This window comes from Lissotriton helveticus, chromosome 5_1 (assembly GCF_964261635.1).
Source record: "Lissotriton helveticus chromosome 5_1, aLisHel1.1, whole genome shotgun sequence".
NCBI classification, from domain to species: domain Eukaryota; kingdom Metazoa; phylum Chordata; class Amphibia; order Caudata; family Salamandridae; genus Lissotriton; species Lissotriton helveticus.
This window is the reverse complement of record NC_136065.1, coordinates 560461747-560486986: the sequence shown is the minus strand read 5'-3', so window position 1 is coordinate 560486986 and position 25240 is coordinate 560461747. Positions and strand designations below refer to the sequence as shown.

General features: G+C 44.1%; 1 protein-coding gene across 4 annotated transcripts in view; it reads left to right on the top strand.

The window, feature by feature from the left end:
- PTEN (phosphatase and tensin homolog) overlaps positions 1-25240 on the top strand; it is a 265772-nt gene that overhangs the window by 119323 nt on the left and 121209 nt on the right. Inside the window, exon 1 of one of the 4 annotated variants that reach the window (XM_078642890.1) lies at positions 16761-16875. The exons of the other annotated variants lie outside the window; for them this stretch is intronic. The gene's annotated coding sequence lies outside the window, so the exon portion shown is untranslated. Of the gene's footprint in view, positions 1-16760; positions 16876-25240 lie in introns of those variants that run through there. 4 annotated transcript variants of the gene reach the window in all.

Sequence of the window (25240 nt, the reverse complement as noted above, 5' to 3'; positions counted from 1 at the left end):
GGGTGAAGCTCCTCCCCCAGACAAGGAGTCAAAAGTGCTGGAGGCATCGGGGAAACGGGTGGCAGCGCAAGCAGCCAACATCTGGCGCATAGCTAACACACAATCACTATTGGCCAGATATGATAGGGCACACTATGACACCTTAGAGCAGCTATTACAACACCTTCCAGACAAGTTTAAAGAAGGAGCTGAAATGCTGATACAGGAGGGCAAGCTCATTTCCAACGCTGCAATCAAATGCGCGCTCGATGTTGCAGATACTGCAGCTAGAGCGATAAACACTAGTGTGATGTTGAGGCGTCAAGCATGGCTCCGCATCTCAGGGTTCAAGCCAGAGATCCAGACAACCATCCTCAACCAGCCCGTTAATCCAGACAGACTGTTTGGCCCAGAGGTTGACACCACCCTCGAAGATCAAAAAAGATACTGAGACAGCTAAATCCATGGGTGCGCTTCAGTCTCAGCAATTCAGAGGGAACACTTTTCGTCGCTCAAGTTCAAGAGGTGTTGCCAGAGGACACTTGGCACAGCAGATGCAATTCAATAGAGGAGGCGCACAGTCCTCATACCCCTAACAGAGGCAACAACAGTTCCCGTTCCTCTGCTGCCAACAAACAGTGACTCTCTGTCACTGCCCCGACCATCTAACACCCGTCGGCGGGAGACTCCAACAGTTCCTGCCAGTCTGGAAGTCCATCACCACAGACAGGTGGGTAAGGAAACTTATCCAGTTCGGCTATTGTTTGGAGTTAACGTCCACTCCACCCAACATACCCCCAAGACAACGTCCTATGTCAGCAGAGCACTTGTACTTATTGCAGCAAGAAGTCCTTGTGATGCTGCAAAAAGGCGCAATAGAGCTCGTGCCGGTGGAGGAAGAAGGCACAGGGGTTTATTCCCTGTACTTCTTAATCCCAAAGAAGGACGGCTCGCTCAGACCCATTCTGGACCTACGCCCCCTCAACCTGTACATACTCTCAGAACACTTTCACATGTTAACACTACAGCAGGTTCTTCCATTGTTAAACCAGGGAGACTTCCTCGCAACCTTGGACCGCAAGGATGCTTATTTTCACATACCACTCCACCCATCCCACAGAAAGTACCTCAGGTTCACCATACAAAACAGGCATTACCAGTTCAAGGTCCCACCCTTCGGAGTGACCACTGCCCCCAGAGTGTTCACGAAGTGTCTGGCGACCGTGGCAGCGCACCTCAGGAGACAAAACATACATGTCTACCCTTACCTAGACGACTGGCTCGTTCAAGCCAAGTCGGCACAGCATTGCGCCGCACACATGTCCCACACCATTCACCTCCTTCACAGTCTGGGGTTTTCGTTAAACTATCCAAAGTCGCACCTTCAGCCAGCCCATGTGCGGCAGTATCTGGGCGCGACAAGAAATACTCTGACTGCTACAGCTCAGCCGAACCCTGCGAGAGTCGACAACATCCAGTCGCTCATCCAGAGGTTCAGACCGCAACACTCACTCCCAGCGAGAGTGTTCATGCAGTTGATAGGCATGATGGCCTCCTGCATCTTCATAGTCCCGCACGCACGGTTGCATATGCGTCCGCTCCAAGAATGCTTGGCGCATCAGTGGACTCAGGCTCAAGGACAGTTGTAAGACCTAGTGTTGGTGACCGGTCGGGCATACAACTCTCTGCATTGGTGGAATCCACACAACCTTTGCAAGGGCCGACCGTTCCAAGAGCCTGTGCCACAGATTATCCTGACGACGGACGCATCTCTCCAAGGATGGGGAGCTCATGTGCTCCACTACACAGTGCAGGGTCTATGGACGACGCAGCAAAAGAGGATGCACATCAACTATCTGGAACTGATGGCAATCTTCATGGCACTCAAGTCCTTCAAAGTACATCTGTGCAACAAAGTCGTGTTGATCTGGACGGACAACATGACAGCCATGTACTACATCCAAAAGCAGGGAGGTACACACTCTCCACAGTTGTCTCATCTGGCTCAGAGCATGTGGAAGTGGGCCATTCAGAGGAACGTCTTCCTCATGGCGGGACACCTCCCGGGCAAGGACAATCAGATGGCGGACCTGCTTAGCAGGTACAGCCACCAAATGCACGAGTGGGAGATTCATCCATCAGTACTCCACCCGTACTTCCAGCAATGGGGTCATCCAGAGATAGACCTGTTTGCCACAAAGGAAAACGCAAAATGCCAACGCTTTGCCGCCAGGTTCCCTCACCCACAGTCGCAGGGCAATGCGATATGGATGAACTGGTCAGGCAGAATTGCGTACGCTTTTCCCCCAGCACCTCTCATTCCGCTGGTGGCAAGAAAGCTAAAGCAACACTCGATGACGCTCATCCTGGTTGCTCCAACGTGGGCACGCCAACCATGGTACACCACGTTTCTAGAACTCTCCGTGGTGCCGCATCAAAGGCTGCGCCTCACTCCCAGGCTCTTGACGCAGAACCATGGCGACATTCAGCATCCAGATCCGCAACAGCTCAATCTGGCGATCTGGCTCCTGAGGTCTTAGAGTTTGGCTACCTTGACTTGCCTCCTGAATGCATGGACATCATCCGGGAGGCCAGAAAGCCCACTACCAGAGCTTGCTATGCAGCAAAATGGAAGCGGTTTGTCATTTACTGTACAGGACACAATATCAACCCGCTAGATGCATCCATCCCTAACATCATCTGCTATTTGTTACATCTCTACAAATGCAATCTAGCATACGCTTCCATTCGGATACACTTATCCGCCATAGCGGCTTATCTTCAGAACAGGCAGCATCTCTGTTTTCAGGGTGCCTGCCATTAAAGCCTTCCTGGAAGGACTGAAACGAGTCATTCCTCCCAGGACCCCACCAGCTCCGGTATGGAATCTCAATGTGATCCTCACCAGGTTGATGGGCCCACCTTTTGAGCCTCTACATTCCTGTGAGATTCAGTTCTTAACGTGGAAAGTGGCTTTTCTCATTGCCATCACGTCTCTAAGACGTGTTAGTGAGCTACAGGCGCTCACGATACAAGGGCCATTTATGCAAATTCACTCAAACAGGGTGGTGCTCCGCACTAACCCCAAGTTCCTTCCAAAGGTGGTGTCGCAGTTTCATGTCAATCAAACAATTGAACTGCCCGCATTCTTTCCAAACCCTGAAACAGTAGCAGAAAGAATGCTCCATACGCTGGACGTCAAAAGGGCGTTAATGTACTATATTGACAGAACACAACCATTTAGAAAGACACAGCAACTTTTTGTTGCCTTCTCAGCCCAGCACAAAGGCAACCCCATTTCCAAAGCAGCAATAGCCAGGTGGATCGTTAAGTGCATTCAGATTTGCTATCTAAAAGCTAAGCGCACTTTAACGGTCCCCCCCAGGGCACACTCCACACTCCACACGCAAGTTGGGAGCCTCCATGGCATTCCTCGGTAACATTCCTTTGGAAGACATTTGTAGAGCAGCCACATGGTCTACACCACATACGTTTACCAAACATTACTGTGTAGATGTGCATTCCAAGCAGAAGGCAGCTGAAGGACAGGCTGTTCTTAAGACACTTTTTCAGACTTCTGCAGCTGGCACGGGCAGCCGCCGTTAATGGAGGGACTGCTATGTATTCTATGCTATAGATATGAATTTAGCAGCCCACATGCCTCGAACTGAATATGCTACTTACCAGTATGCATCTGTTCTTGGCATATAGGGCTGCTAACATTCATATCGCCCGCCCTCCTCCCCGGCGCCCGAAGCGGCTGCAGACTTTTCTTGCATTCAATCATTAGCATGGACATCACTTACACTATTTCACTCCATCTCTGCCACAATGGCTAAAAACAATCTGGGGATGGAGTCGATGCCCATGCGCACTGTAGTCCAGGGGAGGAGCCACCTATCTCGTGATACTTCGAAGACTCTTCCAGGACAACAACGTGCAATCATCCGGACCCAACACTAGGCGGCGATCTATGCTATAGATATGAATGTTAGCAGCCCTACATGCCAAGAACAGATGCATACTGGTAAGTAGCATATTTAATAAAAACATAATTGCATTCATTCTAAAACCATAAATACTTATAAGTACCAAGGTTAGCATTAACACATAGGAATACATTAAAAGAAAAAAACACTTTAACCCCTTCCATGCTCATGACGAGCTCAGCTCGTCATGCAGTACACTGCTTGTGTGCTCACGACGAGCTGAGCTCGTAATGAACAATGGGAATTCATGAGTAACAGCGCTCAAGGGGAATTACTGTAGCATTGATGAGGTTAATAGCATATCCATGTCATTATGCTAGTCCAAACTACAGCCAATCGGGCGCAAGCACCCCTCTAGAACCTTCTCCTCAGAGGCTCAGGCCCTAAGATTTTCTGCTGCACGTCGTGTGAAGAGTCTCCCTGAGGTCTGCTCAGTTTTTCCATTTCTCTGTGGATTTCTACAGTTTTTGGGATGTCTTCAAGTAAGAAGTCTCTGTTTCGGCCATGTGCTTCTTGTGGGAAATTGCGGCTCTTCTCAGAAGACCCTCACACAAAGTGTATTTACTGCCTCTATTCAGAGCATGAGGTAGGCAAATGTAAAATTTGCAGGATTTTCTCAACCAAGACCCTTAATGACTGGGAAGGGCGTTTCCTCCTGTGGTTGCAGAGGTTGAAGGATCTAGGGGATTCCACCCCCTGTTGATATAGCTAGTTTTCACCAACTTATGGAACGAGCGGTGCTGCGCTTTAAACTCCCTATGGTTCTGAAGGATGAGGACTGTTTTCTTTATGATTTGAAGAGTCAACCTCTTAAACAGGTCCGTGCAGTGCCCATAATTGACTTTATCTGGAATGAGGGTGTCAAACTGATGCAGACGTCAAATTCTATTCCGGCGCTTCTTCCTCATTTGGAGAAGAAATATAGGGCGCCCCAGGGTTCATCCAGCTTGCCTGGTAGCGCAGCCTAAACCTGATTCCGTGATCACCCGGGCAGCACAGCTCCGTTCCAGGAATCAGTCTTCTCCTGCCCGTGAAGGACTTCTTGATGACATTGGGCGAAAGTTTTCTACTATGGCTTCTACCACCGTGAGGGCTGCGAATTCTCTGGCCATTCTGGGTCGCTACGATCGCCAGATGTGGTCGGATAGGTCTTCTTTTATTGACCTCATTTCCTGAACCCTCCAGAGCAGACGCTCTCAAGATTCTTCAGGAGGGAGAGAGAGCGTCATCAGAGATTGTCGACTGCTCTGTGGACATTGCGTGCACCGGTTTTAGTCAGCTTGCGGAGGGCAGCTGTTTTACATCGTCAGGGCTGGATTCGTTCCACCTCTTTTCGCCAGGAGGTTCAGGCGAAAATCCTCGACATGCCCTATGATGAGGAATCGCTCTTTGGCCAGCAGATGGACGACTAGCTTCAAACCATCAAAAAGGACACCGAGACGGCTCGTGCCCTAGGCACTTTGCAGTTTCACAAGCAGCCTTTTCGTGGTGCACGCGGACGCTGCACCTCCTCTTCTTTTCGCGGCGGATCCAACCATTACCGGTCCTACGGTCAAGTATATCGGAGATATTCCTCCCTGTCACAGCAGTCCTATCGGCAGCAGTCTGCCAAGTCGTACAGAGGAAAGTCTTCCTACAGAGGCTCCGCTTCTAAGAAGAAGCGGAGCCGATCAAAGTTGGAGGTCGAATCTCCCTTTTCTTTTCCAATTGGTCTTCAATCACTTCGGACCGTTGGGTGTTGGACATTGTGTCAAAAGCCATGCTTTGGAGTTTGTCAAGTTCCCTCCAAACACTCCTCCAACTGGTCCACCTCCGGCACACATCAAGGAGCTTTTTCAACAAATTCGACTCATGATTAAGAAAGATGCCATCGAAGTGGTTCCCAAGTCTGAGAAGGGGATGGTATTCTATTCCCGTTTTTTTCCTAATCCTCAAGAAGTCCGGCAAATGCCGTCCGATCCTCGACTTAAGGGCCCTAAACAAGTACCTGAAGTGCCAATCCTTCCACGTGCTCACGCTCGCGGAAATTCTCCGCCTTCTCTCGAAGGGCGACTTCCTGACCACCATCGATCTCCAGGACCCCTATTTCCACGTGCCGATACTTCCAAGACACCGGAAGTACTTGCCCTTCCGTGTAGGGCGCAGAGATTTTCAATTTAAGGTTCTGCCTTTCGGCCTTCGCTCCGCCCCTCGTGTCTTCATGAAAGTCCTGGCCCCGATAGTGGCACATCTACGTTTGAAGGGCGTTCAAATCTTTCCCTACCTGGACGACTGTCTCATCAAGTCGCAATCTCGTCATCAGGAGTCTCTGGACACTCGATTCTGTCAGAATCTATTCCACTCCCTCGGTCTGTCCAACACAGAGAAGTCTCAGTTCGATCCAGCTCCCTGCAGGACCTTTCTAGGCGCCACTCTGAATACTTCGCTGGCGAAGGCATTCGTGTCTCACGAACGTCCGCTGCGGATTCTACGCCTAGTGGCTCTCCTCCGTTCAAAAGGGTCAGTTTCAGTTTGTGTATTGAAATCTTGTCTCGGGATGGCGTCCTCCTGCATCTCCCTGATCCCAAATTGCAGACTCGAGTCGCCCAATACAGGAGGAACTGGAGAAACAGTGGCGTCAGGTCACCGGCTCTTTCAACCATTTGGTCCTGGTGACCGCTCGGATGAGGTCCGCTCTCCACTGGTGGGCTCAACCGTCCCACATCGCTACCGGTACATCGTTCCTGACCAGAGCTCGTCCTTACCACGGATGCCTCCCTGGAAGGTTGGAGCGCACATCTTCAGGGGCTATCCATAAAGGGCAAGTGGACCCTGTCTCAAGGTTCCTGGCACATCAACAGACGAACTAGTGGCCATTTTCCTTGCGCTCAAGTCCTTCCGTCTTCTGCTTCAGGGAGAATCAGTGCTCATTCAAACCGACAATACCACCAGTATGCACTATGCAAACAAACAGGGCGGCACCAAGTCACCGCTCCTCTCAGCTGGCACAGAGCATCTGGGACTGGGCACTCCGTCACCAAATTACCCTGACAGCGGTTCACCTACCAGGCATCTCCAACATCCTAGCGGATTCCCTCAGCAGGTTCGCGTCCTCGACCCACGAGTGGGAGTTGCATCAGCTGACTCTGGACTTCATCTTTCGGCTGTGGGGTTGCCCGAACATGGATCTTTTTGCGAGCCCTGTGAACCGGAAAGGCCTGTCTTATGCAAGCTGGGTTCCCCTTCAAGCGTCGTGCGGGAATGCTCTTTTGATGGACTGGTGCAATCTATTCGCCTACGCTTTTCCGCCGATCCCGCTGGTTCCTCGAGTGCTGTGGAAAATGCGGAGACAGCCGTGCCACATTCTCCTGATCGCTCCCAGATAGCCTTGACATGTGTGGTTCTCGGAACTGCTGCTTCTCCCACAGTGCGAACCCATCCTCCTTCGTCCTCGAGCGGATCTCCTCACAATGGACATGGGGCAGATCTGTCATCCGGACCCTTTCTCTCTCAAATTATCGGTCTGGAACCTGAGCACCATGAATTTGCCCACTTGAACATTTCGCCAGCATGTAGAGGTTCTTGCCAATGCGAGAGCTCCGTCCACAGTAAAGACTTACAAGCTAAAGTGGAAAAAGTTCTGTCACTGGTGTGCATCTGCCAACATCCATCCTGTGCACTCTTATCCTGCTCAGCTTCTGCCGTTCTTTCTGCAGTTGGCTCAATCAGGACTTTCCCACTCCACTTTGAAGGTCTTCCTAGCGGCAATATCTAGTTTTCGGCAGGATGGATCTTCCTCTCTCTGCTCTTCCAGAGTCATTCGGCAGTTTTTCAAGGGGCTGTTCAGGATGTTTCCGCCCATTCGGCGGCCTCCTCCTACCTGGCGTCTCAATGTTGTTTTGGCGCAGTTGATGAAGGCGCCTTTTGAGCCCATCCACAGAGCAGATTTGAAATTTTTGACCTGGAAGGTTGCCCTTCTTCTCGCCTTGACCTCCTCTCGTTGCGTGAGTGATATCCACGCCTTTACCATTCAGCCTCCTTTCCTTCAATTCAAATCGGACTGTGTTGTGCTTCGCACCAACCCCACATTCATGCCGAAGGTGCCAACTGATTTTCATCTCAATGAACCAGTGTTCGTAAAGTCTTTCTTCGCTAATCCTCAATCTCCGGCGGAGCAACGTTTGCATTCATTAGACGTTAAGAGATGCCTTAAATTCTACATCGACAGGACAGCGCCCTTTAGTAGGTCTGATCAACTGTTCGTTGCTTATGGGCGCATGCGCAAGGGGCGTTCTGTTACCAAGCCAACTATTGCACGTTGGATTTCCTCAGCAATCTCATTCTGTCATCAGAAGGCCGGCAAGCCTCTTCAATCTACAGTGAGAGCTCATTCCACCAGGGCGATGTCATCCTCTACGGCCCTGTTTGCTGGTGTGCAGATTCACCAAATCTGTCGAGTAGGCCCACCTTCACGAAGCATTACTGCCTAGAGGCGATCAACGAAGCTGATACAGCAGTGGGCCAAGCGGTGCTTCGCAATCTTTTAAAATAAGGTGAGCCTCTTTATTTCCCTCCGCCTGTATGGTTTTTACTTTAGATGTCTGGCTGCATTGTGTCATTTTCATTGCATTTTTATGCTAATGCACTGCTATTTTGTCTTGCGGCCAGCTATTACTGCTCACTATTCTATTCAAGCATGTGAATGTATGAAAGACACCCCAATACTGGAGAAGAACAATTGTTACTTACCTGTAAACGGTGGTTCTCCAGTATTGGTGTCTTTCATAGATTCACATGCGACCCACCCACCTCCCCTCAGAGGCTCGCTTCTCCTCCTAGACTCTTTTGTCACGGGCCTGAGCCTCTGAGGAGAAGGTTCTGGAGTGGTGCTTGTGCCTGATTGGCTGTAGTTCGGACTAGCATAATGACATGGATATGCTATGAAAGTGCTTTTTTCTTTTAATGTATTCCTATGTGTTAATGCTAACCTTGGTACTTATAAGTATTTATGGTTTTAGAATGTATATTATGTTTTTATATACATCTATGATTGGTTTTATTGCTATTTTATTTACCGTGGGGCTCCCACTTCGACGACGGGGAATATTCAAGCATGTGAATCTATGAAAGACCAATACTGGGGAACCACCGTTTACAGGTAAGTAACAATTGTTCATCCCAACGGATATACCAGATGTCCCAAGCCCACCACATACCCCTCAAAACCATCTCTCCCAGACGTTAATATTGGTTTTAGACAGTTGATTAATAGGGCTGCCATCTATCATGGTGTCCCAATGCACTCCGATGCAGCAGAAGACGACTTTCTGTTAGATACATTTGAACAGTCCCAAAAGACAGTGCAAATATTACCAATGATTAAGGGAGTCATTAAACATGCCCCTGAAGTGTTTAACCCCTTCCATGCTCATGACGAGCTCAGCTCGTCATGCAGTACACTGCTCGTGTGCTCATGACGAGCTGAGCTCGTTATGAAAAATGGAAATATGAAGAGTTCAGCACCAGGGGAGAATAGCTTTAGCATTGAAGGTGTTAAAGATCCCTTACATGCCAGGATTCTTAACCCTAGAATAGAGAATAAGTATAGACCTGCCCCTGCAGATCCTGCTTACATTAAGGGACAGCTGCCTTTGGATTCTCCAGTAGTTTCCAACTCTAGAAAGCGCGCCAACTCCCAAACCTCGGGGGAAATGCCACCCCTGATAAAGAATCCAAATTGCTAGATGCTTCTGGCAAAAGAGTAGCTGCGCAAGCAGCCAATCACTGGCACATAGCCAACACACAGGCCCTACTCGCAAGATATGATAGGGCTCACTACGACCAGTTAGAAACCCAACTACAATATTTGCCTGACCAATATAAAACACAAGCAAATGATCTTATCCAAGACATCAAGCTAATTTCAAATGCTTCCATAAAATGTGCACTTGATGCAGACTACACTGCCTCTAGATCCATCAATACCAGTGTGCTCCTTAGGCAACATACCTGGCTGGGTATCTCAGGCTTTAAGCAGGAAGTCCAAACTACCATCCTCAACCAGCCGTTCAACCAACAACAACTTTTTGGCACGGCTGTGGACACTGCACTTGAAAAAATGAAGAAAGACACTGAGACTGCTATGTCCATGGGAGCTTTACAGTCTCCACAAACACGGGGCTCCTTTTGACGCTTCTTCTATAGAGGGGCCTCCAAACACATGGGAGCAGTCAACTCATCTTCATTTAAAGCAGCTACACAAACATACCCCAATAGAGCATACTTTAGAGGCGGATACAGAGTAAACAACAATAAAGGAAGAGGTCTAGGTAATAACACTCGTACCGCCCCACCACAAAACAGTGACTTCCCTCCGCTCACCCCACCACATCCAACTCCAGTCGGAGGGAGATTATCACAGTTCCTACCTGTCTGGAATTCCATCACAACAGACAGACAGGTGGGTGAGACAAATTATCCAGTATGGTTACTGCCTAGAACTTACAGCCCCCCCCCCCCCGACATACACCACCCAAGCAGCGTTGCATGTCTACAGAACATCGTATGCTCCTTAAACAAGAGGTTCTCTCACTGCTTCAAAAGAACGCAATAGAGAGTGTTCCCTTACAACATAAAGGAACAGGGGTTTACTCGCTGTACTTCCTAGAAAGACGGGACCAATACTCTATCTCAGACCCCTCAACCTGTATATACACTCTGATCATTTTCATATGATCACTCTCCAACAAGTGCTCCTGCTGCTGCCACAATGCGACTTCCTTGCCACACTAGATCTCAAGGACGCCTACTTCCACATTCCCATACATCCGTCTTACAGGAAGTATCTAAGGTTTGTAGTGGACAGACAACACTATCAGTTCAAAGTCCTTCCGTTCGGAGTCACAACTGCACCAAGAGTGTTCACAAAGTGCCTAGCAGTAGTAGCAGCATATCTCCGAAGACAACAGATCCAGGTCTTCCCATATTTAGACGACTGACTAATAATAGCCAAGTCATTCAATCAGTGTGTTCAACACACTCACCAAACCATTCAAACATTACACAACTTGGCGTTCACGATCAACTACACCAAGTCGCATCTCCAGCCCTCTCATATACACCAATATCTAGGGTCCACAATAAACACCTCCACAGCTCTAGCATATCCCAGTCCAGCCAGGATAGCCAGCATACAAGCCCTCGTCACAAAATTTCAAGTCCAACACTCTCTCCCAGCCAGAGTGTTCATGCAGCTCATAGGCATGATGTCATCTTGCATTTTTATTGTTCCATATGCAAGACTTCAAATGCGTCCACTACAGGAATGTCCAGCACATCAGTGGAATCGGGCTCAAGGACAACTTACAGATCTGGTGTTGGTGGACAGCCGCACACATCGCTCTCCAGTGGTGGAACACAAAATGTGTCCAAAGGGCGGTCGTTCCTCGAACCTGTTCCGCAGATAGTACTTACAACAGACTCATCACTCACAGGATGGGGAGCTCATCTCCTCGGGTTGCAACTCAGGGCAGATGGACCACTCAACAAAAAGTGCTCCACATCAATCACCTAGATCTACTTGCAATATTCCTAGCACTATACAAAAACAAGGGGGCACACATTCTCTGCAACTATCGCAGCTTGCACAGAACACTTGGAGATGGGCCATTCCACAAAATATATATCTACTAGCCAAACACCTTCTAGGAGTTCACAATCAGATGTACCGTGACCAAGACAGCGGAGGCTGTCCAAACGCATTGGTTCTTTGTTTTGCTATGAAATGCCCCTGGCTTTAAGAATAAAAGAATAAGAATACTCTGGCGTGTTCAGTGATCTGTTTTTGCGACTCCAAGCTTCCTCAGTGAGAGGAATCGTTGTTTTGGATATATATATATATATATATATATATATATATATATATATATATATATATATATATTTATTTATGGATTTATCTATTTATTCCTGGTGTATTTAATATTTATTACTTATACTGGTATATATCTACATATTCATTTATATACGTTGCAGATATGATATTTTAAAATTAGTATACACATCCTTTTTGTTAAGCATTGACGCATCTATACTGACTTATATTTAATGAGCTACCTGTTTGAACGTTTTTCTTTACAAAGGATAGATATATATATCTATCCTTTGTAAAGAAAAACGTTCAAACAGGTAGCTCATTAAATATAAGTCAGTATAGATGCGTCAATGCTTAACAAAAAGGATGTGTATACTAATTTTAAAATATCATATCTGCAACGTATATAAATGAATATGTAGATATATACCAGTATAAGTAATAAATATTAAATACACCAGGAATAAATAGATAAATCCATAAATAAATATATATATATATATATATATATATATATATATATATATATATATATATATATATATATATATATATATATATATATATATATATATATATATATATATATATATATATATATATATATATATATATATATATATATATATATATATATATATATATATATATATATATATATATATATATATATATATATATATATATATATATATATATATATATATATATATATATATATATATATATATATATATATATATATATATATATATATATATATATATATATATATATCCCAAGCACAACAAATCACGGTTTTTCACTTATCTGAAAATATCTCATATTGAAAAACATTTATCAAGTGAAATATCCAGATCCTATGTGTCTGCTACCGGTAAACTACATCTGGAAACCCCTACTGTGGGATCTTTAATAGAGTTTTCCTAAAAAAGTTGGACCAACTTGTGTAAAGTGCATGTGCAAGCCATAGGTTATTCAAAGTTATTTTATAACCTTTTTTTTTTTAAATGAAATATTGCTATTTCTGGACATAACCATTAAAGTGTAAAGTGCAATAAAAAATAAGGTAGTAAAAAAGGGAAATGTAAATACTGGAAGGGGGATGGGCAGCCGGACTTTTGATGATGGGATAAATCCACCCATATCAACATGAATGTCTAAATGTATCCATCTGGCAAAGTAACGTTTAAATGATCTAGCATTTTCAGAAAACCACCTTAAAGAAAAACCCACATCCAATGATGATAGTATTTACTATCAAGGAATCTAATTCTGTAATAAAAACTGGCAAAGTGACAGTAGCTCCTATGATTATAAACTGGCGTGCAGTTCCTCCGAACTATTAAGGCCGTTGGGGTGCTTACTGTCCAGATTGAGAATATAGTTCATCTCCAACAATCTGAGGTTCCTCTCCCTGTCACCTCCACGTTTGTTTTTGGGGACCGAGTCAATGAGATAATATTTCAGGCCACTCGGATCACCCTCGTGATGATCGTGAAAGTGTCTAGCCACTGGATAAGACTGATCGTGGTTCTTAATGGCTCGTATGTTGGAGTACCCTCCTGTGGCCAGGTAAGATGGTGCTACCTATATATCTGAGACCACAAGGGCACTCCAACACATAGACCACATGATCAGTCTTACAGTTAAGACTTTTGGCAATTGCTTTGTTGGGTCCTCCAAATGGAGTGGAAAACTCAGTCATATTGACACCATGTTGGCAGGCTTTACAAATCTTACATTTATAAAACCCCTTACGTTGCGCAAAGCCAAGATCCCTTGGCTTGTTTTCCACATGGGTCACTGTCCATGAGAGCATCCTTCATTGATGCTCCCCTTCTATAAGTAATTAAAGGGTTTTTCGGGACAGTCATACCTATCAGGGGGTCCTGTTTAATGAGGTGCCAGCTCTTTTTGATAATCTTCCTGACGGCTAGGTTCTCTTTATTAAAGTCCAGAATGAACCTAAACGTATTGGAAACCTCATTTTTGGGTTTGGGCATATTTTTAGTTACCACAAGGTTTTCTCTATCTACTAAGTTACATTTGGAAAGGGCTTTGCTGAGGCATGAGTTACTGTATCCTCTCTCCCTAAATCTGAACAACCATTCACTTTGCGCTACTTGCAGCATCTCATCATTGCTGCAAATTCTTTTCATGCGCAATAGTTCCCCATAGGGAATGCTTTGCACCAAATGGGTGTGGTGAGCTCTACTGGAGTGAAGAATAGCATTCCCCGCCGTACGCTTTCGGTGTACCTTCGTTTCAAGTCTACCATGATCTACATATATCTCAACATCTAGAAATGTTACCGATGTTGGACTAATAGTGGCAGTGAAGTTGAGATTTAAATTATTTTGATTTAATACTTCTATAGCCTCACATTCACTTCCATGCCAGACCAGAAAAAGATCGTCAATATATCTCCACCAACTTTTCACATGTTTTGCCATTGTATCAGAGTGTTTAACCATGAGGACCTGCTCCTCCCACCAGCCCATGTGGAGACACGCGTAGCTGGGGGAGAAGCTGGCCCCCATGGCAACACCTCTTAGTTGTTGGTACATACCCTCCTGAAACATGAAAACATTATTGGTGAGACATAACTCCACCATATTGATGATCATTTTACTATGCTCCTCAAATATGGAACCTTTTCTTGCCAGATAGTATTTGATAGCCCTTATTCCGTCACTGTGCTTGATAGATGTATAAAGAGCTGTAACATCTAGTGCAATCAACAAATAATCATTGTTCCATTGGAAGTCCTTCATCTTGAATATAAAGTCCCCAGTGTCTTTAATGTAAGAGGCCAGATTTAGAACAAATTCCTGCAAAAAATAATCCACATAAATAGAAGTGTTCTCAAAAATGCTATTCCTGGCTGATATAATCGGCCTGCCAGGTGGATTCAATCTATCCTTGTGGACTTTAGGAATAAAGTATAAAATCGGAATTGTGGGGTGAGGTTTCCATAAGAACTTGAATTAGTCACTGGTTATCAAGCCAATTTCCCGCCATGCCATAAGTTTGATTCGATATGTTGATTGAGCATTGTTCCATATAGTTTTGTTGCCCTTGCCATAACAAAGTTCATCGCTAAGTTGGTTAGAACCTTCTTGGAGATAATCCTTTCTTCTCCATAGGACGACATTGCCGCCCTTATCGGCATTACGGACTACAGTTTCTTTGTCATTTTTGATCTTCTTGATGAGTTGATGGTACTGTAATGCCTTAGAATTTTTCTTAGTTGCTACTGCCTTACTTGTAACTCTATTCAATTTTTTTAAATCAGTGATGACCTGTTCCTGGAACATATCTATATTATCTTTAAGCATGAGAGGATAGAACTTAGAGGGTGCTTTAAATGATGTGACAACTGGGGCTCTGGGTTGGTGTTGTGCAACTACAGGATTATCTTCTGATTTGGCTTGATTCCTGTATCCTTTCCATCATAGTTTCCACCATCTCCTGTGTATTTGGGGTTTGGACTTGGCTAACAGTCATTATCTCTACTTGTGGGGTTTGGATGTTTGTATTTTCTGTTAGTAACCCACTTGGTACTTTGTTAGATTGAGCATGAAACTTGCGGAGCTTAAGTTTTCTCACATTTTTGATATACATCAACTCTAGATCTAGTGTAATTGAATGTACTTTCAGGACAAAACGATAAGCCTAAAGCCAGAATTTGGGTTTCTGCAGCATTCAGAGCCATGTCCGATAGGTTAATAATTGTTTTGGCACTGCTTTCCCGGATATTCAACGGTGTTATTTTCTCCAAAATGTCTTCTGTTGTTTTTTCTGTTGCTGCTTTTTGTTGGGCAAACCTCCTTCTGCAGATCTTTCTTCTTTCCCGTCTGCTTTTGTTCCTCCTCTGTTTTCGCCAGTTTGTGGCTTTCCTGGTCTCAGAGTTTGGAGGCGTTCCCAACATAGAAAATCCACTTCTTCTGTAAGTGAAAGTTTGCGTCCCCTTGTTGGCTTTGCCCCACTCCGTGCCTCAGTTTCAGAGCCGCTTTCCACTGTTGAGCTATCTTCTGATGCCGATGTAAGCTCAGCCGGTTAGTTTTCATTTACTGCACCTGCTTACATGCCTTGTTAGCAGCTTTCAGTGCATCGAACTTGCGGGCGAATGTAAAAATTCGCCCCTGTTCATAATCACAACGGTCGCGGTGGAATTTGTAAGTTTTGCGTTCCCTGATAACATCCTCCTCCTTCTTGAGGCGTTTTTTCATGTCATTTCTCAATTTTGTAATGTCCTCCTGTTGTTCCATCGCATCAAGTTCTTTGCTGAGGATTTCTATATTTTCCGCTTGTTTGTTACAATCCTTATCTGCATATTTAACCAGGATAAAGAGGAGTTTACGGGAGGACTCTAAATTAGTTTCTGCCCATTCGCGCATCATCTCACGGTCAGGCGCTTCGTAGCTTGGGGCAATGAGAATTCTCAAACACCGCGGTATGCGCCCAACCTCAATATACCGCTGCAGCGATTTGGCCTCCCACCTCCTCTTTTGTTCTGTTCTCATTAACTTCTCCAGCTGTTTACATTTTTCTTTAATCCCAAGGTTAATGTTAGGTACTACTGCCTTCTGGGACATGTAGTCCTTATCTGGTGTTGCTTCGTCATTAAACATCACAGCTGCCGCCTCCTCCCTTTCCTTTCTGGCGTCTGCTGCCGACATTATGGCTGTATATGCTGAATATAGCTTCAATTGTGGATTTCTGGCGAACTTTTGGGCTAGAAAAAGATCTTCCAAAAACGGCTACACCAGTCGTTTAAAGTGCCGCAAAGAACGCCAGGCGTGCTTGTACCCCACACCCAACATTGAGCTTAATTCCCGGGTAAAACTGCACGACTCTCTCCCCTCATGAATGCACTGGTATCACGCAAGACGCGTCCTCCGACACGCCTCTCGCTCACCTTTGTGCTTCCGTCAGTTCCAGAGTCCACAGCCGTATCCTGCTTCAGCTCCGTTGGGGGCCTCTTGTGCTGTAATCCTTTCGGAATTTCTTGAAAGGCTCGTCGCCGAGCAGGAAACTCCTTTGCCTCAGGTGAGCCCGTTATGTGGGGGGGGGTCCGTGAAAAGACATATATGTATATGTTTTCTGAAATACTGTAAATCATATATCGTCTCTGCTGGGATTAGTGTCTTGCTGTAGTTTCCTAGTGCCCCATCTTCATCTGCGTATGAGTACATGCGTCAGTTCACTGGCAGCTCCTGGGACACTATTACGGTCAGTAATTCCATCATTCCCTTGATGGTACCTGTTTACAAAAAACGCTGTAGAAGTGTGCAAATGCCTCTTTCTTTAAATAGGATGAACACGTGCCGCATTCAAGTTTAAGGGGCATAGTCCAAGAAGGACCTGTTTTATCACATCAACTTTCTGGTATTGAGAGCAGCCCATCTGGCTCTAAAGTGGTTCCTGCTGGGTTTCGGGACCCAGCTGGTGGTAGACTGACAATACTGCATAGTGTACTAACTGAACAAGCAAGGGGAGAATAATCCAATTTTGGAAGCTCAATTGTTCTAGAAGTGGCTGAAAACCACGAACAAACAGATTACAGCTGTGCATCTACCGGGTTTACAAAATGCAGAAGCTGACTTTCTCATCAGAACATTCCAAGATTAGCATGACAAAAGTGCTGCATGACATTTTCCACAATTTGTGTTATGCTTAGAAAAGCATTTTCAGGAAACAAAATATAGGGGTACTTGGCCTTGATATCATCAACTGGAATAAAGGACCATGGGCATTTGATACTAGTCGGGATGCTTCTTGAAGCTTTTCCTCTGCCAACTATGATCCCAGCAATAATAAATAAGCTGATCTAATGCAAGACCAGGTTGATCCTCTTAGATCCAGAATGGAAATACCAGTGGTGGTTCACATGCCTTCTGTATCTATTGTAGCTACTGCACAAGAGTCTACCATGCAGCCATTTAATCTTACACAAGTTAGGTGGCATCCCAACCCTCCATAGTTTCACTTAGTGGCTTGGCTCCTGAACTTGCACAGTATTGGCAATTCCATCTTCCAAAAGACTGGACATTCTAAACGAAAGAAAAATGTCCTTGAGTTCGAATTTCGTACACCTTTAAATGACAGTGGTTATGTACCTGCTGTATCCTGGACAGCTTTGATCTGACCATATGCCAAGAAGCAATACTACATTATCTCCTCTAGTTGTAAAAATAAAAGGGCACTATGCAGGGTACACCTTACAGCCATTATGTCCTACAGCAAAGGCCCCTCAAACTGCCTGTGGTCAGATATTTTCTTGATATTTTGAAGGAGTTTCTCCATTAAGGAGACCTGCTCTGCATGTGAGCCTAAGAGTCCTCACTAGACTAATGCCACACTTTCAGACTGATACAGAAGTAATCCCTGCAGCATTTGACTTTGAAAGCTGCTTGTCTTGTAGCTATTCTCCCACCTTGTAGTGTTAGTGAGATAGTCCCTTTTCTCCCATGAGCCTTACACTCTGTTCCATAGAAACAAAGTGGCTATGAGGGCTCCGCAGTGTTATCTACTTAAGTTGTGAGATTCATACCATTTTCCTGCCAACCTTCTTCCAAAATCCTAAGAGTCTGAAATTCTAACTGGAAAGGACTTAGGACTTTGTACAGTCGGACCACATATTTATTGTTTACAGGCCGGGTCGATTGGGTTTAGGCACTACAAAGCAGTCTGTCTGAAGATTAAATTGTTTTGTGAATACTTCTTTATCAATTCGCTAATAAGACTTTAGGAGTGGATGTTATCCCTTCTAGTTATAGGTATAGTGGGCACAAGGGCTTCACCTAAACATGTTCCTATTTGGGAAATTTGTGGAAGTGACCACTTGGTAGTCTGTGCACATGTTCACAAGACGGTATTGTTTGGAAACTAGTTACAGAGCAGGTGCCCAGGCATCCCCCCAAAACTTTTTAGGTAGGCTTTCTCCTTTTTTCCCTCCTCATCTTCGTGGAGGATAGGCTATTATGTAAACACATTGATATCGTGGTGCAAAATAATTTATGTTCGTTACTCAACTCAAAAATACCTATTTATGACCTGCTGGGATTGGATTATGGGACCGTGCACAGATTCTTATAGTGGACTGATAAATCCACTAAACGACCAGACCAGACATGGTAGCTTGTCTTGGGAGATCGGGCTGCTGTTTTTTTGCACCTGCTGCTATAATTGTAGTAAATCCGAGAGAAAGCTGAAGTTGTCACTGGTTGCAAAGTTATATATTTATAGGACCAGTGTCGTTTATGCTTGCACTGCACCTAAAGAGCATTTACCCTATCTGACTCTAAATGGTATATTTACCCTGTAGACTGTTCCTTTATCAATCTTTGTTGAACACCAAAAGGCATTTATCCTGGCTTCCAGGATAAATGCGTGCACAGTGGCCAGCTCTCCTGTCTTTCTTTGAAGCCTAGGTGGTGAAGTCTGATTTCTGCTTAGCATTGCTAATAAATGGGTGAATGTTAATTTCTACGAGCTCAGCATTACTCCTTCCATGATTTGTGATTTGTCACATTAGTCTTGTGTCTACATTCGGGGCTAGCACACCCTTATGTGAACTTTTAGATGTAGCTGCCAGTAACCAGTGCATGCCTGCAGAATCCCGCTGTGTTGCTTCTGGGTAGAGCCCGCGGAGCACTGTGTATGGCCTGTATGTTATACTTAGTCTCTGCTGAACAGACTTTATTGATAATCTGTAATTGTATCTGTAATGACCCATTTCTTTTTCTCTTGGATTCATCCTATAGGACAGCTCTGTTGGCACTATGTCACTTACCTTGTCTTCTGTATGTAGTGCCTGTCGATGTTGTTCTTTCTCATGCCTGGTTACACCCTAGAGAATTTTTCCTCTAGCTGTCTATAACATGCATGTGATCACATCACTCCTGGCTAGTTCATATTGAGCATTTGCTAATGCTATGTTTTTCCAGTGTATGCTTGTGAGTTAATCCTCGCTGCTTTTAGATGTACTCTTGATATCATCATGGCTGACTGCATACAGTGCAGGTTTCCAGGCTGCTTTCCTACCGCTTTGGAGGGATTACATGAAGCATCTGTCATGATTGTTTGCATCTAGTGCAGGCAGTGAACTGCTCCTTTTTTTCTCCTGAGTGGATTCTATAGAGACCACTTCAGCCCTGCACATTAATAAATGAATGTAAACTACTTGCATTTAGGTCACGCCTCTTCCCCTCCCCTCCTTGCACATCTAGTTGCTACAGTCTCAGACATAAGAACACAACTATGGTCACATAAGCACAACATAAAACCACGTCACGCAAAGGCCAGAGTGCAAGTTTTTCACCCTTCCAACCAAGCACCCCGCTCCCACCCGTGGTGTAGTTGCTTCTTATCTGCTATCGTGTTTTGTTGTGTTATCCGAGGCAAAACACAGCGTGTACATGCAATTACATTACACAACTGTGCAGGTAGAACAGGTAGCAGCATATTTATGAGGTAGGCCTTAGAAGGTGACTGGGAAATACATATCTATGCAGTACCATGAACTGTTGGGATTGGGATGGTAATTTTACCTAACCACCTTTTCAGACACAGCAGCACTATTTATTTGCCAAGCAGTTTACTTGGTATTATAAACCAAAATTGGTAGGTATGCAATTGTTGTAAAATACTTTTTGCTTCACTGCTTTTGAACATCTTCCAAGCCTGTCAAGGGTGGGTGTAGAGTTCCAATCTCAATAGCATGTGAATCTCCTTACCAGGTTATCAGGGTGAAGCTTAAAGTGGCATCTCAATCTTAATTTGAGGATTCCTCCTACACGTTTAGCACAAGTTTGTTGCAGTACAAGCTGTGTATACTCATCCCTTCTAGAAGGCCTTTAGAGAACAGCCAGGCAATACCCATAATATGAATGCTGCCTGCAGCTATCTGTGCCCACCAGTATTCAATCTGTGGCACACTGCTAGGAGTCTTTGGTTAGTTAATTTTTTCAAGGTTAGGTAATTTTGGCCTCATGTATATTGTAATTGTAGTGTAATTTCATTTATATAGCGCTTACTACTCCTGACGAGGCGTCGAAGCGCATTTTTCGGCGAGCAGCACGCTACTCTGGGACCCATAGAGGATTAGTGTTGAATTAGTATAGTGAAACATGCAAGTACATTTTAAGTGTTGGATAGGTTAGTCAGTTCATTGGATTTAGAATGATAGCAGAAGGATAGAGGAGGACAAAGGTTTGTATTTATATTGCGATTGTTGACACGCGCTATTCAGGAAGCCTACAAAGGATTAGTGGTGAATTAATATGGTGAAATATGAAGTAATTTCAGTGGTGGATATTAGTCAGTTACTTGGAGTGAGAAGGTTAGCGGAGGGATAAAAGGGGAAGAAAGATTTGCATTCATCTAGCACTTGTTACCCCTGATGGGTGTTGAAGCGCTTTTCTGGCGAGTAGCACGCCACTCCGGAACCCTTAAAGTATTACTGTTGAAAATTAGTATAGTAAAAAAATATGAAGTCATTTGAGTAGTGGATATGTTATTCAGTTATTTGGGTAGTATATTAGTATAGTTTAATATGGAATTTGAGAAGTGAACATGTTAGTCTGTTAATTTCGATTGAAAAGGATAGTGGGGGATAAGAGTGAAGGTTTTTTTTAGGTCTTAGCAGTAGGAGGAGGCTTTTGGGTGAGTAAAAAGGAGTTTTGGAGGGAAGAGTTTAGAAAGGTTTTGTTTTAGGGGATCGGTATAGTAAAAGAGGTGTCAGATGATGCAAGGAGGGGTAGAGTAGGAGAGAGTCTAGATAGGGTTATTTTGGCAATCATAGTAGTGGTATGGGGTTTGGGATAAATGAAAAAGTGGATGTAGAGGATATATTGATAGATGTATAGGATGAGAGATAGGGTAGTGCATTGGAAGGAGTAGTAGAAGAAGTTTGAGATTAGTCCGAAGGTTGGGCTAGAAGATGTATTGAGCGAAGTATGGGTTGAGAAATAGGGTTGTGCATTGGAAATGCTAAATTAGAAGAAAGTGATGAATATATAGATCCATAATTACATTGAAAGTATATAGATAAATAAAGGAGGTAAGTATATGTAGATTAAAGATATTGATAGAGGCACAGGAAGAGAAATAGGGTAGTGCATTGGATATGCTTTTTCAGGAGAAAAGTAACAGACACACAGATCCAAGTACGTGGAAGGTACATAGATGCACAATGGAAGTATGTACATGTGGACCAAAGATGATTTTATTTTTTATTTTTTTTCCTCTCAACATAATTATTTTACATGTTTATACAAAGTAATACACAAAGATGGGTACATATCTATAGTGGAAAATGCTTGTATACAGAGGGATATGCTGTAAATTTCTGTTTGCGTATGGTGCTTATGTGGGGAAGAGCCAAATCTTGATTAATTTTCTGAAGATAAGGTGGTTGTCAGTGGACCTTATGTTGGGGGGTAATGAGGTCCATAGTTTGGCTGCTTAACAGAGAAGGATGTGCCACCCATAATCTTTTTCTTATATGGTGGGATTTTGAGGCAAGATGCTCCTTTAGAGCGGAGGTTCCTTTGTTGAATGTGTTTGGTGATTTTATTCCTGATGAAGAGTGGTCCTATTCCATGTATTGCTTTGTGGGTGATACAAAGCAGCTTGAACGTGGATCGTCACACCTTGGAAAAGACTGAAAGCGTACGGCAGGACATGGTCAAAGATAGTATTGCTTTTAGAAGTAAACATTTCAAATATACACAAGCAGTCAGATATTTTGCATATTTTGGAATCGCTTTACTTTAATAATTCACTAACATGGCTGCCCAACTGATACGAAGCTGACAAGGCACTGCCAAATGCCAATATATGTGGTTGATGGGGTGTAACGCACAAGCTGATCACTCCCCAACCATATGCTATATTGGCGTGATCTGCTGAGAAGGGAAAGATTCTTGATAGACTCCCCTGCCCCACCCCCACTCTAATACAGGCAACCGATAGATGGTGATTAGTGGGAGTGGGTACTATTTTGGAGGATGGATGGCCTTGTCCTAGTCTTCGACACTAAGGAACAAGCCCTAAAACTTTAAGAAAGTTTTGAGAAGCAACCATGGTGTGGCTTCCACACCATCCGGCTCTACCCAGTCTGCCCGGTGATGGGCATTGAAGGCAAAAGAGACAATACCGAAAAAAAGGGTTCAACAACACACCATACTTGTCTCAATGGCCACACTGTTTTAGTTAAGTTTTAAAGGCTCCTACTGTTTTTCACACACAGTGCGCCTGTGTTTAATACACACACACCATCGTTGGATCTCGCCTGAAACAGCACATGAACTGTTCATTGCGAGCTATTATTTTTTAACTTAAAGTGCGATGGGAGTCTGCCCATTGCTTACCATTGGTTGGATTTATCGTCGCACTTTTTTCTATGCTTGATTTGGTAATGTTTTCTAGATTTCTATTTATTCTCTTGTGTGTTTGTCCCTCCTGTAGTGCATGGCCCAATTACTGCTTTTGTTACCACTGAGTTTCCTGCCCCTGCTCACGCTTTGACATTTGTTCTATTTTTTTCTTTCCGAGGTAGCAGTCCATAATACTTAAGGCTCCTGGTTTTATGGTATTTATTTTTTGAACATTTCCTGTCTATTTATTCATATTTATGTTTTGGCCATCTTATTGGTATTTATCCATATTTATTTTGTGATTTGTGAACAGATGAGGTGATAACTAGTATATTTCTACATTTATATAACTGATAAACTATGGACTCCTACTTTAATGCATGTCAGATTTTAGCACATTACACAGCCAATAATAATAAAATAATAAACCTATATTAATAAAATAGTATAATAGCACAATGCAGTAATTTAAGCACCTCACATTGAGCTTTGTAGCTTCACGTACTGCCATTGTGTACATCTATAGGCCTGAAAGTTAATCTCAGCATGGTGAGTCACTCAAAAGAAGCCAAATTATCAGTATTTTCCCGCTTTTAAAAATAAATACAGACAGAAAAGAGTGTTTTCTGTCTGTATTTTATCTATAAAAATCAGTAAAAACTGAAAATAGGGAGCCCTAATTATACTACATCTGTGAGTTAACACTCCTTAATACTGCATCTGTTTACAGACTGTCTATTTCCGTCCAGCGTCCTCTCCAGCTTCAAACATACCTCACTGTGGCAAAACCGCTCCGACCGTGTGGCTTTTGACTCCTCTCTACCTATCTCTATATTTGTTACTGGTTCAAACACACTACACCGTAATTGAGAAAATTGATTTTCGGAGTGTCAAATTTTTGTGAAATTTTTTGTTAGTTGTATTGCATACATAAAACATTCTTTTATATTGCCCCCTCTTCCGGTGTCTGTCCATGTTGCCTTTACTTGCTCCCTTCCACCCTTGGTTTGTGTGCCTCATTCCTTTCCACCCTCTTTCCTTCCATCTGTTTTATCTTTTCTTCACTACTGCTTTCCGTCCCTCTGGCTCTTGACCCCTATCTCCGTCGTTGTGACTGATTCAAACATGCTACTGTAGTGCTTCCCAAAGATATTCGATCTAAAACCAATTTATTTGACCCACCTAGCTTTAATGGGCATGAGTTCGTTTTTTTTAATGAATGTAATAACGGCGATTGTTTTAGAACGTTGTAACCTGGACCACACTCTTCGATAGTAGACTGTGGTTAAGATATTGATCTGCTCATAAAAGTGACAGATTGTGAACTGCAATAGAATCTGAATTTAGAACACTTTTCAGAGTGGGGTAATGGCCGGTGGCATCCGTTCACTAAAATCACAAGTCTTCTCAAAAATCTTGGTGTTGATACCAATAATTTTAGCAAATTTGGCAACCCCCTTCCATTAATTAAAAAAATAATAAAAAAAACTATAAAAAAAAAAATCACGGGTAATGAGGACCCTGGGCCCGTAATCGGGCCAGTGAGAGGGGACGGGGCTAGGCAGCACCCCACCCCCAAAAAACCTGTTGTAAGTTGTCGGAGGCCACGCCCCCTTTACCACCACTCTACAAGCGTGCCTCCTGGCGCAGTTGTGGTTGGGAAATGAATAAGTAATGGCACCCAAAAAAGCTGGCTTCAAGCCTCGTGTGCCTGTCGCTGACAGATGTCTGTGACTGATCTGCATCGTTTTTAACTCTGGTGCCTCGAATGGCACCATGACATGAAGGCTTTTTTCAACTGTGGCACCATACAACGAAGGCCTTGAGAAAGCTTTCCCTCAAGCTTTTACCGGCTGAACGCGTGATGCAGTGATGTTAGAGATCGAAGTCGACCCGGAGTTCCTGGGAGCGGTAGTGGAGTCCTAGGTTCATCGCACTCCAAATCATTGAGCCACTCTGGTGATTCACACTCCTGCAAGAAAAGAAGTTGAAGAGTACTTAGTCTTCACCTCATCTGTCGGCTGACGAGACGG